The sequence below is a fragment of the Pieris brassicae genome, chromosome 5, assembly GCF_905147105.1.
Source record: "Pieris brassicae chromosome 5, ilPieBrab1.1, whole genome shotgun sequence".
In the NCBI taxonomy this organism is placed as follows: Eukaryota; Metazoa; Arthropoda; class Insecta; order Lepidoptera; family Pieridae; genus Pieris; species Pieris brassicae.
The window spans coordinates 2,081,589-2,100,732 of record NC_059669.1 but is presented as its reverse complement, the minus strand read 5'-3'; the positions used below and the strand labels follow the sequence as shown (position 1 = coordinate 2,100,732).

Genomic DNA, 19,144 nt, shown 5'->3' with positions numbered 1-19,144 from the left:
TGTATGTTCCAAGATTGAATTCGGAATTCGCCCGAAAGTTGTCTTGAATTTGTTATCAAAGTTTTGTTTTCTCGTCTCATTTTTTACAGGCAAGGCAAGTTAAATATTCGTCTTACGTCAATTTTTATTAAGAAATATATCAAAATAACAACGATCATCAAAATTAATAAATCATTTTTAAAAACGAATTCATTGTTTTATTATTTGTATACGACAGTGTTACGAAAATATGTAAACAGGGATTATCATAAACGAAAAAATAATAGATTTAGACTGGATTTCAATCACACGATTTTTAGGTTATTTATTGTGTTTGGCATAGTATGTCAAAAATACAGCATTTTGACCTTTCTTACGTTTTGACGGACACTTATAACATCTAGGTTGCAACTCTCAACTTAGGTAGTGCGTTTAAGCCGCCCGCCTATATGCATGGGCTGTAAATAAATAAATACTAATGGATTCCTCGATATATTCGTACGTCACAACGTCGTTCTAGATTTAAAAATTTGTGCTTTTCTTTTAAAGATAATATAAAATTAAACATATTAAGTAGCCCCCGCCAATCTTCGACCTCCATCTTCTGAGTAGCTCCGTGGTACCGCTATACATGCTTCAAAAGTGTTTACTACGCTGGCACAGTGACTCAACCTGAGCCTTGCCTTCCGAAACGTCACCGTAGCTGATCGTGTGCAACCACTTGCTAATCAGCAACTTGGTGCTTGTGTACGTCCTACTCCATAGCATCTTTCTAGAAATATACTGATAACTAACACTTCTTTTCAAATTTTAGGTCAAATGTATGTTTACTTTCTCACGTGTAGGAGCGCCAGATTGTTCATAAATGAAACGACTGAAAACGTTGAGGCATGAAGTAAAATTAGTAACAATACATACAAATTTATATTTTAACTATCCTGTGGGCCTGTTTCACAATGTACTACATACGCTATTTATTACATATTGGTAGGATAAACACGTGTTTCACGACTGTCCGATAGCGCTATTCGTCACATTAAGTGCATCATTATGAGTCCGATGAAACGGGAAGATTCTTATTCGGAACTTTTATCTTTCAATTTATATGTTGCATAGCTATTTGGTACTTTATCCATACATTGTAAAACAGACCCTATGTCTTTCTGTACTGATGACAGAAGATAACCGAAGACTACTTCAATATCTAAATGATTTTCGTCCTATAAAGGATTTGTAGCAGATTTTACGTCTGCAAGATAAACCAGCAATAAGCGGCACGCTCTTCACAATTATGACTCAATAAATCGAAATTGGTTGGTCTCGTGTAACATCTATTGGGTGAATTCTATTTTATTACGTCTTTATTGAAACTTGAAGAATCGTTGCAGGTTAATGGCCAAAATCTGCTGATATGGGTAAGAGATATTTGCGCGAAGTTTCATTTTTGATCTAAGTCAAAGAATTTAAAATTGTCGTTCAATCTCGCACAGTTAAGATCGTTCTTTTCTATAAAAATTGGAAAACTTGACTTTATCTCTTTTATCTGCCGAGGAATCCAACACAGCTGTGGGTGCCAACATGTAGCACCACGCAACGCCATGGCGATTGGACCATTTAATCATCTTCCTTTTTTTGAAAGAGTAGATGATTAGATTTTTATAGGCCCACAATAATACATGGAAGTTCTTAGGACATACAGTGATTTTTTTAAATAGGCTTCTTGATCGAAACGAATTATAGTTTTATAAGCCAAACATTTTATTAATTTATTTGTGACGAACTGGAGATAACTAGCCTCCTGTACGTCTGTTCAAATCTACCTACTTGCCCATAAAAGAGTGGCGGAGAGTTTATTGCCAGTTCTTCTCTTCCGTTCTACGCCCTTGATTTAACTTTTACTGCCAGTTATCAAAACTGCAAGCAAGGCCTTATAAATGTATGGAAATGTTTGAAATAATTTCTGGTTAAAATATTTAATTAATGATATAATAAACGCCTTTAACTGGTAGTACCTAGTTCTAAATATATATTAAATATTAAAGTTCCTTTTTCTGACACAGTGAAACAAATACGACTCTAATTGAGCGAGCTTTTGGTGCCGGCTGTGCTAGAAGTCGCATTGTGCTTGTTTCTAACTTCTTTCATAATAACTTACACTAATACTGAAAGTGCAAGTTCCAGTTGTTTGCTGATTGAAAAAAATATAGAAACATTACCGTGGTTAAAATAGATTTATATTAAAATCTCGTGTATGTGTATCATGGTGTATGCAAAACGGCTCGTCTGAATATATTCTTGCAAGCTCATCACACATCTATGGCATTCATGAACTCAAGTTAAATATAATGAATCATTCAAATTATCAATTTGTGTTCATCGGGTAACAGATTGTGTCGGCTTTACAATAAATCTGCAATGAAAAATGTCTCGGACAATATTAGCAATTCTATAGAGACCTTTGCTGTGCTAATTATTTCCTATTATTATTATGTTTTATTGTGCTTTGTTATACTCCTACCTAATTTCTATTTGTTTTTACAATGTATATTCGCGTTTGCTTGGCGGACCCATGCGACTTCTCCAATACAAACAGTCCCTTCGTGAGTTGTGCTGCGATATTGCGGGCTACTGGATTGTGAGGAAGTTGCAAAGACCTGGTTAGTGCTGCGCCTTATTAAGTTCTCATGTAATTTTCCTTTCTTTAACATATTTTAATAAGTATCTGATTGTCCTCATTTTAACATGTGTGTTGTTTGAAAGAGAAAATAAAATAAAATCAAATTCAGATAGCAATGTTCTGTTCCGTCAATTATGATCGAATCGAATATAATATTAATTACTTGGCTTCCTTCTTAACTATGAAATTTTGATATACCTACTACATTTTAATGGGTGTGTTTAAGGGAGGAATAGTCTTTCTTTAAACAATTGGAGGTCGTATCTCCCAGGGAAAATCCGATATTACAGTTCGTAAGTTCGCAAAAGAATGCGGACCGTATCTAACATAAGACGAAATATAGTTACTGTTTATTCTGTCAAAGTACTACAGTTGTATGACTGTGCTAGAAAGCATAGACTGAGGTAGAACCTTGTCTCCCCAATTTACCTTGGTACTTACTTTCTTGATGTTGTCCAAGTGTGTGTGTGTCCATTTTTTTATTATACAAGAGATTCATTAAAACTTTAGTTACTAAGAGTATGATCTCGGTAACTCCATTTAAAGATTAGATTGTTTACCTCCTAGTAAACACGGTCAGGCAAAACCTCAGCTATCAACTCTGATCCAATAATCCGCTCATAGCATTAACTTCAATTTGCTGGAAACCTCACCCTTTATAGAGTATAGTTAGGTATATGTATGTGGACGACGTAAATATTAAATGAATATTGTTTTTAGTGGCTTAGTCTAATCTAAAAAAAGATTAATTTATTTAAAACATACATGTCAATAACATGATAAAAATAATACATATTGAAATCACAAAGTATTATACAGAAAGACTCTTATATTTATTTATTATTTTCCGCACAAATTATATATTTAAATAGACCATTTATAAAAATAATTTGCTTACCGCCTCCGCCACGATGGCTACATGCACAGGAAATATTTTAGTGCATATATTTCTTGAAGAACCTTAAGTCGAATTCGCAGGGAAATACTTCAATGGGCAGCTGGTTCCACATGGTTGGTTAAAAATGTACAGACATAACGGAAAAGAGAACAGAAGAGCAGACGAAGAACTCAGGTTTTCGCGTTCACAGGGATAACACCGCCAACATTTGAATATTTATTTCTATTTAATAGAAATCGTAAACGTAGAGAATTATCACTAAATAAATTCAAAGCTCTCGTTAAACGTAAATTAATCAATAAAGCTTTGTATTAATTTGACAAATACATGATCCTTGAGATTGATTTGATCCAGATCAAACAATTTGTATGACTCAAAGAGTGTCGGAGAGTTTATTGCCAGTTCTTATTGCCCGCTCTTCGTCCTTGACTTGCGAACTGGTAGTAAATGTAAAGTTAGAATTTATTTAAATTCTTTTCTGACGTTCATAAGCGTACTTGTTGCGTGGATAAAGTTATTTTGAGTTTGAGTTAGAGTACAATATGCAGCAATTACATATATTCTTAACCTACATAGTAATAATAATTAGTATTATTAAAAATGGATTTGAATGGTGAGCATACCTACACCCTTTTGGCAATGAAGGCCATGGTATCCAAGGTACATACTTCAAAACCATAGAGAATCTTATGGGGAGTACATATGGTCATTCCTAAGCGAAGGCTTATTGCAATTAAAAGTCATTCAGGGTTCATAAGAGTGCCAGTGTTTTGTCGAATATGTCTAGACCTCACTGCCACGAACGCTATGTATATCTGTAATTATAATTGATTAAGTTTTGGAATACAGATTAATTTCAAGTTATTTAATTAATTCAACAAATTATTTTTATAACTATAACATTAGAGACTTTTTGTTATTTTTTTATTCCACATCATTATTCTATCTTAACACTTAGTACTTATTCGATAGCACGTCAACATAATACCCACAAAGATTATTCTACATTAAAAAAAATATACGAATTTACGAATTGCACGTCATCATAAAAATAAAATAAATCGATGGCGCTACAACCTTTTTAGGTCTGGGCCTCAGATTTCTGTAACTGCCTCATGATAATTTGTAAAATTGTAGTAGATATACAGCCTCCTGTGCCCGACACACGTCGTCGACTCTTTGGGTATAAAACATCTCGGTTTCCTCACCTCTTTAAAACGATTCCTGTTCATCATTCATCATTCAGATTATCATTTTTAATGAATATTATCAATAAAAAATAAAAATTATTTGTCAATCATAAAACTCAGATGATCAAGTAGCAGATCAGCCTAACACACGCTGTCGAGTTTTTGCGAGCCGATTTCCTCACGGTGTTTTCCATCACCGTTCGAGCTAATGTAAAATACGCACATAGAAAGAAAATCTATTGGTGCACAGCCAGGGATCGAACCTACGACCTCAGGGATGAACGTCGCACACTGAAGCCACTAGGTCAACACAGCTCTGTATGCACGTGACCAAAGGGCAGTTTTTTTACAACTGTGGTCTCAGAATGTATGAATGTCCTTTTAAATTTATAAAATACAGCAAATAATATTAAAAGATTTCCTTCATACAGATAAAACGTTGTTCTAGCATAAAAATATTGTGTGCCCATAGACCTAAATACTACTTAAAGCAACCAGACAGAAATATTCAGGGCAGTGCAGTCTCTGAAACATGTCCTTCTGTTGCTATAAACACATTTCATTACACTCCAGCGGCTAGTACTGCGATTATTTATTTTGTTTCCATAGATTGTTTTTAGTAGTAGGACGTGTTGGTTACCGCCGTGGGTCTTAACAACACCAATGTCTATAAAATATTACTTTTAAAAAAACAGTGGCGCTACAACCTCTTTAGACCTGGGCCCCAGGCTTCTGAATCTGTTTCATGATCATTTTTCAATCTAATAGGTAATCAGCCTTCTTTGCCTGACGCACGCTGTCGACTTAGACCCACTAAGGCAAGTCGGTTTCCTCACGATGTTTTCCTTCATCATTCAAGAGAATAATAATTTCTATAAAGCTGTGATGAAAAATTACTTGATGGACATTAACAGCAACTCCATAGAGACTACGCTGAGTCGTTTTAATTACCTGGCTGTGTTGATTATTTGCTATTATTATTATTTCCTTTATTTTCCCTATTTATTAGATGCCACAGTCCATATAACTCATTTTAGTGGGTGCTTTGCCGGTCTTTCTCCCAGGGAAGACCCCCACTGGGAGTCGATTCCACAGTTCGCTGGTTCGCCAAAGAAAGTGTCTTGTGAAGGATCGTGGAAGACTTCAAGCTATCAAGGTTATACTGTTGAAATTTTGAATTAATACGAGTCGTACAGTGTTGAAACGAGAGCACTCTCCATAGTACAAAGTGTTGTATAATACGCATAGAGACGCTATGTCTCTGCATAGAGAGAGAGAGAATCAAGCGGATCAGATCAGTTGGAAATGGAGAATGTAGATCTAATACGTTAATGTTTTATAATTTTTCAGTGGTACTCGCGGATTACGAGTAGGATATACAAGGCAACTGTTGATGGTGACGTCTGGTCGGTTAGGCTTTATTATAATATCTAAACTAAAACCAGGACGAACCTACGTGGAGAAGAGACATGTCAAAAGTAGATATAACCTATGAGCATGCAGTTAAAGTCATGTCATGAAGCGAGAGATGTATGTCAGGATCGTAGCAAGTAAAACTTGAACTCTGCCTACCCCTTCGGGAAAAATACGTGATAAATAATTTAAGAGACCAAATGCTCTCTCAACGCTTTCAACTATAAATTATACTGTGTGTATAAGTATACTGTGCCAACTCTCGCTTACTGTAATTGAATAAACTTTCAACTTTCTAACTTTTTAAACGAATTTTAGACGGGGGTTGTCTCAAAAATGCAAATATTTTTCTTTATTAAAATAACGACTCGTGGCGCTATTGAAAACTTCAATATTATGATAAAATCAGAACATCGGGATGGGAAATTATTAGATATAAGATAAGATAATAGATATAATATAATATATTTGTCCTATAAATTTATTTATTCAATAACAGAAACACCGCAAAGGTAAGGAAAATAAATACAAGTTATAATTACAGAAGCGTCCTTCACAGATAAGAAAAACGTTAAAAAGTGTAGAAAACACAACTTAACTAAACCGAAATATTCTAATAAAATTGGTACTAACAAATGAAAATCTAACAATTAACATAACATACATACGATAAAAAATTTTAACGGCGCTTGAAAGCAGTATAGGAGCACAAAAAGCCGGCGACGCACTCGCGAGCCCGTTCTATAAAAAATCGTTCGTTCGCATCGTTCTATAAAAAAAGTATTTACGTCGGTGTGATACTTTTTTTATGGCATTGGATATGGATTAGTCGTAACAATTTAATTGTCTGACCTAGTCGTGTGATTTATACGCGTGAAGTGAATTCTGTTCTTTTTAAATGTTTAAATGCCAATATGTTTAAAATATACAAACTATATCGTAATTTTGTACGTAAAAATATAAACTTAGACTGTAGTTGACAGAATTCTATAAAAAGTGCAGTTGTATTTGGATATTATATCCGAAATAAAGGGACATTATGATGTATTGTTTGTGTTCCTATGTGTACAATAGGGATTTGGGCCTTGTTTATTTCGATTGTATGAAGCCTGTCCAACCGTTACTAGTCGAAAAGCGTAAACTAGATATTTTAATAGTGAAGATTAATTTTGTTGTGCTTTTAATTAAAAATGTTTTAGCCCGTTAATCCTTAATTCCTCAGTCTAGGGATTCTACAATTACACAGTAAAGGTCCCGGACTGTTAAGGAAACACGTGTACCAACTATTTTTAAATTTCATTTAAGTATGTAGATATTAAAGGCAATAAAAACAAATAAAACGTTAAAAAACGTGGTGGTCTGGTGAAACTGGTAAGAAGCTCTTGGTCTCCAATATTTTTATTAAAATACACCACATCATATAATCGGTGGTTTGAAAAGTTCGTAACATACATAAAAAATACAATATAGCATTAGCGAGCGATACGACGATGTTAGCTCTCATTAAATGTGATTTTTTTCTATAGTAACAATCTATTATAAAATATACGAAAATTACGGTGAATATAAAATTTACAAAAAAATTAACAAATAATTTATAATTTTGGTTTTAACCCATAAGAAAGCTTTTTTTGATCATCTGATTACCAAATATATAAAGCTCTGGATGAGTAGTGTTTATTCTGTTATATTCGCAAAGAATTCGAATGAATGTTTATACAGAAGCTATTGGAAAAATTCTGCTGATTTCGAGTATTGGAAATGAATAATTTAACTGAATGTTTATCATAGTCGCGAAGGGTGAGCCAAAGCATGATTTACAAATTTTAATAATATTTATTCCAGGAATAAAAGTATGACAAGAATGATACTTTATTGTATTTTTGCTCTCATAAATCATACATCTTCATATAAGGACCATTATATGTTATACACGTCTGAAAATGACATGAGAAGCAAGCGCAGCACTTACAAAACTCACTAGTACATATATTAACTAATACTACTAACTAATAAAAACTAATACATATATTAACTACATATAGCTTCCATTTCAACTTCAGACCTATTAGGATTGGACTTAAATCTAGATATCAGTACGAGCTCAATGTGTTTAACAGGTTCCCATATTCACCTTACCTCCAAATGATAGAACAAGCGAGTTTGTAGCGAGTTTCTGAAAAGACACGTTAATATGTTAATACTGTGAACAATACAGGTAATAAATATTAGTTACACACATAGATCTAACTCGGTCACAAGGCGAGGTCGCATGCGCACACGTGACAAATCAACTCTACCGACAAAACGTTTAGTATTTTATAATTTACTTGTTAGATGGAAATGTATTTGTGTGTTTTTGTAATTTTAATTAGTGCTGTTTGTGCACAGGATTGCAAGACAAGTGGACAGACGGTGAGGTCAAGAATATTGGAATATTTTTGGGTATAATGCAGAAGCCGAAATAATTGTACAATTATACAGTAACAGTTTATTTTATTAATTTAAAAATAATTTATCTCGTTTTAACTCGTGTGGTTCACTTTTTCTTAGTAATGACAGAAAAGACAAATTGGGATTGTAAACATGTTTTAACGCTAATGATAAGATATGTTTTGGAGTTAAGATGTTACACGAATCTTTCTGAACATTACCAAGCTTAATTCCCGGGGTTCAATTGTTCACCAGTAATATAGAGCCAACAATGTCGACTTCTTTGCTTATCAGAATTATATAAACATAAATCAGTGGCGCTACAACCTTTTTAGGTCAGGGCCTCAGATTGCGGTATCTGTTTTCTGATCGTTTGTAAATCTAAGAGACAGGTTGGTAATCAGCCTCCTTTGCCCATGCCGTCGGATTTTTGGGTTTAAGGTAAGCCGGTTTCTTTACGGTGATGTCTTTCACCGTTTGAGCGAATGTAAAACGCGCAAATACAGAAAGTCCATCAAGTCCAGTCCAGTTATGCACCTATAACTTTAAGGCGTGCGACTCACGCTGAAGCCACTAAGGCAACACTGCACAATTATCTGATATACTCATACTATTGTAAAAACTATTTAGTATTAAAATTCTAAATACCAGCGTGTTTAATCAGTATAAAAAAGAAATTGATCTTTATATTAGAATGAGTCTAGAAGACTAGAAGAAGGAAGTCTGTCTGCATGCAACGTGCATCTCTTTCGTATTTTAAAGTTTCACATGTGAAGAAGAAAATAGTTTTGTAATGAGTAAAACTTAAAAAAAATCATTGGAATTTTACACTATTTACACTATATGGTTTATGCGAGTTTAGAATCTTCTACACATTGATATTAATATAACAAGGAGGTATGTTACCCAAAGGAAGCGAGCAGTAAGCACTGTTTCGCCGGGAATAGAATGTGTATTATTTCCGGTAGTATTTACCTATTAAGGTAATAAGTTTCCAATTTTTTAAATTTCCACACATTTTCTGTATTTAAATTATCTTATTCAGACCTCGTAAAACTGATGGTACATTGTTTAGGAGATTATCTAAGTTTTTATTAGTTATTATATTTTTTTTCAGTGTGGTAACTACGAACAATGTTGCGGCGGATGCTGTTATGAAGGACATTGCATTGATAGTGAGGATTTTTTTTTATTGTTAATTATTGTTTTGTCTGTGGTAATATTAATATGGTAATCACAATCGTTGTTTTGTTTTTTCGTCCTAGAAAAAAATACGAGCCACTCATAGTATTACCTTCTCAGAATCAATATTAAATGCGCCAAAACTTGTAATACAACCTGTATTTTGGTAGAGTATTTTTTTCACAGTGGGGTCCGAAATAAACAAAAACATATAATTTGAAAAAAATATATATCGTATAATTTAATATTATCTTCAACACACCCAGTAAACAACCATAAATAGCATGTCTAACGCAAGGACACATCAGTACCAATCTTTTAATAAGAACTAGTAAACTAAGTCGATATTATTATTAAAAAATGTGTGTGTGTGTCAGCTACGACGCACGATTGGAGTTTACTCCTTACGAACGATACTTATCATATATATCGAATAGAAAAAAATGGTAAATGAACGCATCTGCTAAAATGATAAGAGAAACAAACATATATCTGGAATTATTGGGATTATTTATATTACTTCAATAAAGCGTATTACATAAAGTATGTTACAAAACAATATAAATAATAATAATAATAATAACAATAATAATTGTGTTTAATTTATACAAATCCAATTTTAGAGAGAGAATGAGATGGAATCATTCTTTTACACGTTCAATCCTACAGATATATATGTTTGTCTCTTTCTACGTAACGCCTCAACTTTTCGTGTTACACTTGATTTTACTCCTCATAAAATTTCCGTACCGGGCCTTATAACTCAAATCGTTTCTTAAGGAGTAAACTTCATAACTCTGCAGAGGTTGAGCTGATGGACCTTCCGTAGAATAATTTTTTGCAGGTGATGACCCCATCTAATACCTAGTTGCGTTTGATCCACGACTTTTTGGCAACCTGTATAAAACAAAGTCGGGCACTTGCGAACCTTCTGGCAATGTGAGTCAACGTAATGGAATTCGGTCATAGTGAACTTAATATTTATTTTATTTCACTTCCATAAAATCTAGTTATCGTACAATATAGTGATGAAAGTTGAAACCCCATCATTAAAATAGCGATTAATAAAACTAACTTAATAAGTTCTTGATATCTCTGAATAGAACAATGTACTAGTATCTAGTAATACATTTCTGGGCTAAAATAAATGCGACACAAACTTAGGAACAACTGATTTGATAGTTTTGGTTTTGTATTATCTTTTAAGATACCTAGCAATCAGAACCGATCGATACCCAAGTAGCACTGAAAATGTTTATAAAACGACAAACGGCTTAATGTAGAATGTTGGCAATACTATTATTGTTCTTGGGAATAAATGAAGGTCAAATATTCAACAGTCCGTGTTGCGGAGTGCGCTGAAGCATTGTCGTAGTGAAGGAGGATCCTGCTTCGAGGGCGCTGCTGTCGATTTTTTTCCAAGACAACAGGCAAACAGCGATTGACATACCAGTCTTCAGTAACTGTCCTTTCATCTTCTAGCACAACTGTCGCGAAATGAGCTTTCCGACCGAACAATGAGGCAATCACCTTTTTTCCTTGACTTCTTCCTTTCTTGACCTTAGTTGGCCGATCTTCGAAAGGTACATACTGAGCTGATTGTCTTTTGGTTTTGGGTTCGTAGCAATATATCCAGCTTTCATCACCTGTGACGATGTCAAATTCAGCATTTGATTCACCGCCGTTGAACCTATCTAACAGTTGGGGACACCAGTCCACGCGAAGGTGTTTCTGGTCGTCGGTTAATGTATGGGTAATCCATCTGGTACAAAGCCTTCTGACACCTAAATGTTCGTGTAATATTTTTTGAACTTGACTCATACGAATGCCTAGGGTTTCCCGTATCTGCTGATAGGTCTCTCTCTTATCTTCCTCTATCATGCGTCGCACAGCACTGATGTTATCTTCAGTAGTCGCTGTTAATAGACGTCCCTCACGCGGATCATCATTGAGATTGCTACGTCCACGCTTAAACTCGTTAAACCAATTGTAAATAGTGGCACGAGATGGGGCTTAGTGAATAAATGCTAATCGCAGCCTATCATTCGTTTGTTTGTTGAGTAAGCCCACAACGAAAGTTATAATAAATCTTTGAGTGAAAATTTAGGTTCATTTTCACATGTAACAAGAGTTTTAGATTTACCACCAATTCATAAAAACAAATGACAAATTAATACAATATACTACATTAGGTAACCAAAGAGTTCTAAAATTGAAATTTAAAAACGTTTTTATTAGCAATGTTTGTAACTGGCCAGTTCTAAACATTGTCATTGTTACCCACGTATTGTTTTGCCATCGTAATTAATAAAGCAAGGAATAATATTAATACACTTTAGTTGGACTTTTATTAGATGTTGTTAGATAGTAAAATTATTTATTCTACGCACCAAGAAACTGACAATGTCAGTCTGACATTTCAAAATGGCGACGGTAGTACCAATTTCAGCCGCCGGCCCAGAAGTGTATGTGGCACTGCAGTAGATTTTATTTTATTTTCTTTTTTAAATAAAGATTATAAAAAGTTTAAATGCAGGTATTTAAGTCATATTAAAAGTAAATCATCTCTATCTCCCTAGAGCTGTGTTAATAAAAGAAAAAAAAAAACAATGAGTTCTCAATTCACTGCCAGTTGAAAAGAAAATGTAAGCATTTTGATTTGAAGACAGCGCGTTTATGTAAATTTAAAACTAGAATGCTATCTATACGTTTTAGAATTCTTAGCTCGATTTCAAAATTACTGATCTTTCATTCTTACTATTTTTTTAGTTTGTTTTTTTAGAATCAAACTCTCTTAAACTTAAAATGAATAGTAATAAAGAATTGTACCAATTATCGTAATGTCTACGGGACAAAATTACCGATAACATGACATTTTTTTTAATCTAACGGGGCAAACGGGCCGAAGGCTCACCTGATGTTAAGTGATACCCACAGACACACATTGCCAGGAGTCTCGCCAGTGCGTTGCCGTCCTTTTAAGAATCGGTACGCCCTTTTCTTGAAAGACCCTAAGTCGAATTGGAAATACATGGGTGGGCAGCGGATAGTGGTAGTGCGCGGCAAAAAATACCTTAAAAAACGCTCAGCTGATTTAACTAAACTGTATCGTCCAACATACCAATAGCGAAACCGCTCCAACTTATGAGTTTGGTACCACACGATCCCAATGTTACTCTACGTTGTGTTTTTGATTCACATCGAAATTTGATAAAAAAATGTTGACGATTATCGCTATCGCTTTTAGAAGTTACAGTGCCAGAGCAGATGCGGGAATGTGTCTAGTCCATTCTTATAGTCACGAGATAACTAACAATCTTGCGAGATATATGTAAAGAATTATTGAAAGGGATTAATTAAAGCTACAGCCTATTGGAATCAATATTGTTTCGCGAGAAATAAAAACCCGGTTAATCACGTTGTTTATACCTAGAGCTAGTAATCCACGAGTAAGGTATACCTCTTAAATTTGTCGACTAGAACAAAATATGTAATCTGCGCTTCAGATTCGTTTTAAACTTCACTAATATGCTTGAGTTAAAAACATTAAGTAATTACCTTAAATTTATCATTACCACAATATTTTCATAACTAAAGTTTTCAGCGTCAATTAATCAGCGATCGTGGTATGTTTCAGCGTACAGATCGTGTTTGCAGAGTTTCGATGTGTGTCGTGACCATGCCTGCATTGGTGAGGAGAACTGTGTTGAGTACCGACCGCCAGGCTGCCTTCGATGTGAACCATTGCCAATTTGTCGGGTATAAGTTAAGCTATGTTACCGTTTTGGGATATCGAAATCGAAATTTGTTTCGTAAGCGGTAATGAGAAGGGAAAATCATACTAAATTATGCTTCCTAATCATAAGAGGCTTGTTATAAGATTGAATTAAAAAATATAATATGTTCATATATAATGTATATAAACATTAGTGGTTTAAATAAAGCTTTGTGAAAGCTATCAGTAGAAGTTTTCCGAACTGATATGACTTCGGGGTTTTCCAGAAAAGAGTGTTCCTTGAAGGCCGGCAACAATCACGTAAGTTTCGTTTATTTGTTCATGGGCGGCAGTTGGCACGTTTAATTTTCAACTGTATAAGTAGTTTAGCTAAGCTATAAATTAGTAATGTTAATTACCGTAAATGGTCATAAACCGGTATTAAGTACCGGTTTTGATAATATTCATATACTTTTCGTATATAGTTTAGACTAATTAGTTTAACTTGCTCGTATCGGTTATAACTTGTTTTGTTTGTTATTTTCAATTAATGGTTTTATATTAAAGCAATGTCTTGTTAAAGTTTTTTTTCTTCAAAGTTTCATTTCTATGTATATTCCGATATTTTTAGGAAGTAAGTGATCGGCAATCTACGCCAACAAAAACGATTCCTCTTAAGTATTTTATGGTTACCAACACGCCACAAAGATTTTGTTTATAACTAGACAAAAACAATAGAATTTGCGCTAGTACAGGAATTAATTTTAATGATGTGTATGGACTATTGCAAGGTATTAAGTTCCTTTATTTTGTAGTATTTTATCCGCCCTATCCGCAAACAGTCGATTTTCCACACGTTCCCAATTTTTATATTTTAGTGATATTTTCATTTGAGCGCATATTTTTGGTCGCTATCGAGTTAATTAGTTGTATTTTATTTTAATTTATAGTCAATATTTTAATATTAAATATAACTATTTCGTTGAATTCCGGATATTTCCCCACATCTTTGTTGAGATGGTTTATGCACACACATATACAAGGCTGATGATGTATCTAACTAACTAATTATATGACTAACGTTATACGAAATGGCATCCGGGATTCTGGGTTCGAAGCAATGTCGAATTGTTTGGCACCAAGATTTGATGTGTGACAGATTTTTTTCTCCATAAACGGACTGAGCTTGCCCTATTTTCCATTCTGGTATTCTCATAAATCTAAAGATAACTACAAGAATGATTGAAAATGTATGATTGACTGAACAGATCAGTGAAGCCAAGTTAATTGTAAAACTTAAATTGTACTTCTAACTAAATATTTCTCTTTTGCCTTCATCGCTCAGTAACGATAGAATGTATCGAGATATTATCGGCTAAAAATATTTACCGCAATACGTACTTATATGTAAGCAGAAGCATACCAATCATAATTACAAAATATAGTAATTTCTAAATCGTATTGACGAGCCTTTGTTACGCCATTCTTAGACATGTTAATGTAAAACATCACTCGCAAGGAAAAAATAATACATCTACCAAAACGACGCTTTATAAAATTATGGTTATATCTTAATGTTTAAAACATTAAAATAGAGTTAAAACCAAAAAAGAATAGCTGAAAATAATATCGCTTGAACCACAAACAAGTATACACATAAAAACTGAAGGAATTTATTTGATATTATGTAATAAATAATAGTTTTGAGAATGATTTCCATTTAACGTAAATAGAGTAAAACTAATGAATACTTATTCCGCTGGCGACTTGACCCACAGTGAGTATTGGCCTCTGAGACAAGACATCTTTTACAATCTGCTTTGGAGTGGTCTGTCAGCCCAGATATCGCTGTAAATTCACCGTCGAGATGGATATACTTCAGCTTCAAATGGCCAAGTGGAAATGCTAATGAATAGGAAATATGCATTATATGCTAACCATTAAAATTGCAATTTAGTAGTCTTCGAACCTACGGGATGTGAGCCACTTGTATGCCAACATATCTGTCAATACACAATTTTATACTAAAATAATAAGTCCTGAGTACATCCTCGTTTCGATATATCCTTACGGATCCTTATGGAGATATGATATTAGTTTGACTGATAACCTTTACCGTTAACCGGTAAACAGTTCACAAAACACAAACTGAACAATTATGAATTTGAGGACGTACCTATTACCAAATAGAATTAACAAAACGGCATCAATAAAAATGTGACGATCGGCCGAGTTAAAATCCTTTGGGTCACCCTCAACAAAATTTATTAAACTAAAATTATGTATTTCGAACAAGCTACTTATTATACAAAAATTAAGTTAATATTTAGAAAATTAAATATTAAAAGTGACATGTTTAATAAACACCTTTCCAACATTATTTATGTATCTTAACTGTACACTACAATTGTTCGGGATTGTTTTGAACGTTAAATGTTTCAGAACACACTAAACACTTTAATAACTAAAATGTTATAAAACTTTGAGCATTCGTTCAACATAAAGGTGCAAATACATCTAACATAGATTTATTATTCCCATAAGACCCTTATTAATCTTGATAAAAGGTATACTTATGAAAAACAAGAGTTATCGCTCATCACATTACAGAGGTTTAAGTGACCTGTCAAAAATTTGAACCTGCCTGAAGAATAAAGTTTCCTTATTTGTTTGTAAGGAAATTGTTATTTATATACAGGTATAAGTTGACATTGTATATTCTTTCTATTGTTTACTGTACAAATACTTACGGGATTTTAATTGTAATTACTGCATGCTGTTCGCACATATTATCGAGGACAGATCTTATTTGTGCAATGATTTGTTTGTGCGGCTAAATTAATTAATAAATAAGCATTGAAATCAATTTATCAATTAAATTGTCACATATAAAATAACAATTCATTAATAAATTTTATCGCGCCAATATTGGCAGAGACAAAATAAAAAAAAAGATAATAAACAGCAATTACAGATAATTACATTATTTAATTGGAAATCTCTAACCGGCATTTACAGATTTAATGATCAATGGATTGGCGTGCCATTCGAAATTGAAATCAATTTTATTCGTTTTCAAATTCAGTCATTTGTAGTTTTTGGCGCTATGGATAAACGAATATTTTTACAATTATTCATGAGTTTCTCGATGGAAATATGGCTATGCAAATATTATAAAATATATTAAACGATTGAAGCAATGTTTATAAATTTGCTTCAATGGTTTAAAATCTAGAAATGTTGAGTTGAACGAGCCTCACGGCGGCCTGTAAGGCTGTAGGCTGCGGACCTTGGGGTTATTGTCAAAACAACATACAAACACTTGTTTAAATTGGAAAGATAAAAAGCTAGCTAAGTGCCCCACGAACTAAGCGGCCAATAACGATACGGAAGCACGCATAGCACTAGGCTTAGAAACGTATGAACAAAACACATCACAGAACTTAACACAAAGGTCAGAAAAGCGTCTCTTTTTATTTCAAATAGGCCTTTGCAGGCTCTTATGAAACGTCTAGTTGCACGGTTCCAAAAAGTGGGTCTCATGCAGAAGAACCGGCAAGAAACTCCATGGACACTCTTTTCAACAATGGTTTAGCTTACAAAGACTCGGTTACAATAGTAATAATCGGCTGAGAAGTTTATATAATGCAAGGTATACAGAGATTCTATACAATGCAAAAGAAAATTCTATTCTTACTTTTTAGCAAGGATTTTATGAGTTGTAATGGTACAGCCTTATATGTGTAAATAGGTTACAATTAAATAATTAAATTATATTACACGCAAGCTTTGCTTTTATGTTCAAAGTCAATATTAAAGCGGTGATTCTATGTAAAAAATTTATTCTGAAAAATGCCAGAACCAGTGACCATACAATCTACAAAACACACATTCCTCTTTGAACCTCCCATATAAAAGCAACAAACGCTACGAAAGCGTAAGCTAAATTGCAACTGTCATCGAAGGAATTGTGAAAAATGTGAAAGGTCCACTCGTTTGTACAATGTGTGGGAAATTCTATTGTTTTTCATCTGTCGTAATGGTCGGTATTTAACTAAGTTTTCATAGAAGTATTTTAAGATAGGTTTATATATTTTATCGCTATGTATAATTATTAAGTAAACGATTACGAAAGATTTTTTAATAGAACACGAGCCAACGGGCAGCTGGCTCACCTGATGTTAAGTGATACCTTATGGACACTCAATGTCATAAAGCTTGCGAGTGCGCCAGCCTTTTAAGAATTAGTACGCTTTCTCGTTCGTTTCTTTAAGGGCCACAAGCCGAATTGGTTCGGAAATATTTCAGTGGGCAGTTGGTGGTGAGCGCCTTATAAAATAAAATATATGACAAACAAAGACTTTTTTAATAATATAGCTTTCAATTCTACCTAAATATTTGTTAAAATATACATGGTATAATATGAAAGTTATTTTTTAAATTATCTTTGCAATTATCATAAACACCTTATTTAACTTGCTTTTAGAACTTAAAGAGTCTCCAAAGAAGTGTGAAATATAAGAAAATTTTCACCTACAGTGTATATTATCCATTAGCCCATATCATAAAGAGGCTGCTATATTCACCAGCTAAAGCTATTCGCCAAGGGAGTCGTTGACATCCTAAAACCAAGCCTTCAAAGCAACTAAAGACATTAAGGCCCACAGTAAACACGCTGCTTTTAGAATTACATTTGTTTACTGGACCGACCACTTTACCTCAAATTTGGATACTCGGTTCTCAACTCTTTTTGACCGCATTTTCTGGACATTTAACATATATACTACTAATTGGATTTTAAGTAAATGGTAATGGTTGCAATTTCAACAATTTTCTTGTAAACCAAAAACTTGGCGATTGATTAGAGTGGCGTAGAGTTACATATTTATTACATAAACAATGAAAAGATGCGACTGGAAACTGGGCCACATGTTGGGCCATGACCGCGACCACCTTATTGAATTAATTATAATGGGTAAAATCCAGGGTAAACGTTGGGGAGTGGAGTTGGGAGGGTTGAGACAAGACACTCTTCGGGAATCTGATGGGCAAGTCCTACAGTTATGGAGAGGCTAAACTAAAAGAAAACGATTTACTTGCCAGTTCTTCCCAGCTTTCATTTGGGAACTGATAGTATTGAGGATAAGTATACATAGTTACCAATTTTAGTTCAAATATAAATTCCTGCAGCTATCGTAGCTGTAAGCATCGTCAGACGTCGAGACCGATTACAAAAACTTACCTGCACTGCTACTCGCGAGAATCGCTGCTTCTGGGAATAGATGCACCATGAGCGGCGTGATCACTTTAACCCCTTTAGAAATAATATATGTGAAAATCATCTCGTCTAAATTTCTATATAAAAGATAGAAGCAAAAACTTAAAACTTGTGGGGATTGTCTCAAATCAATCATCTATTTTAAACAAAATTATTCCACATTATTTGTTGCGATTTCTCATTACTATACAAATGTATAAAAAAATGATAATTTGTAATAATATCGTGTGGGAATAACCCCTTAAAATGTATGGCCTAAGTATGCTATTAACAAAAATAAGGTCGCAAACATAGGATTGTGAACGTAATGAGTCTATAACAAACACACCTTGTCAATCATTTTGTATGCCTCATTTTATGGTGATTCTATGGTTAGGTT

General features: G+C 33.8%; 1 long non-coding RNA gene across 1 annotated transcript; it reads left to right on the top strand.

Moving 5' to 3' along the window:
• The first annotated feature begins 8,283 nt into the window (after positions 1-8,283).
• LOC123709911 lies at positions 8,284-14,373 on the top strand. The gene is made up of 3 exons (XR_006753774.1): positions 8,284-8,572; positions 9,708-9,765; positions 13,410-14,373. It is a non-coding gene; the product is annotated as an uncharacterized LOC123709911 (long non-coding RNA).
• Positions 14,374-19,144: the final 4,771 nt, after the last annotated feature.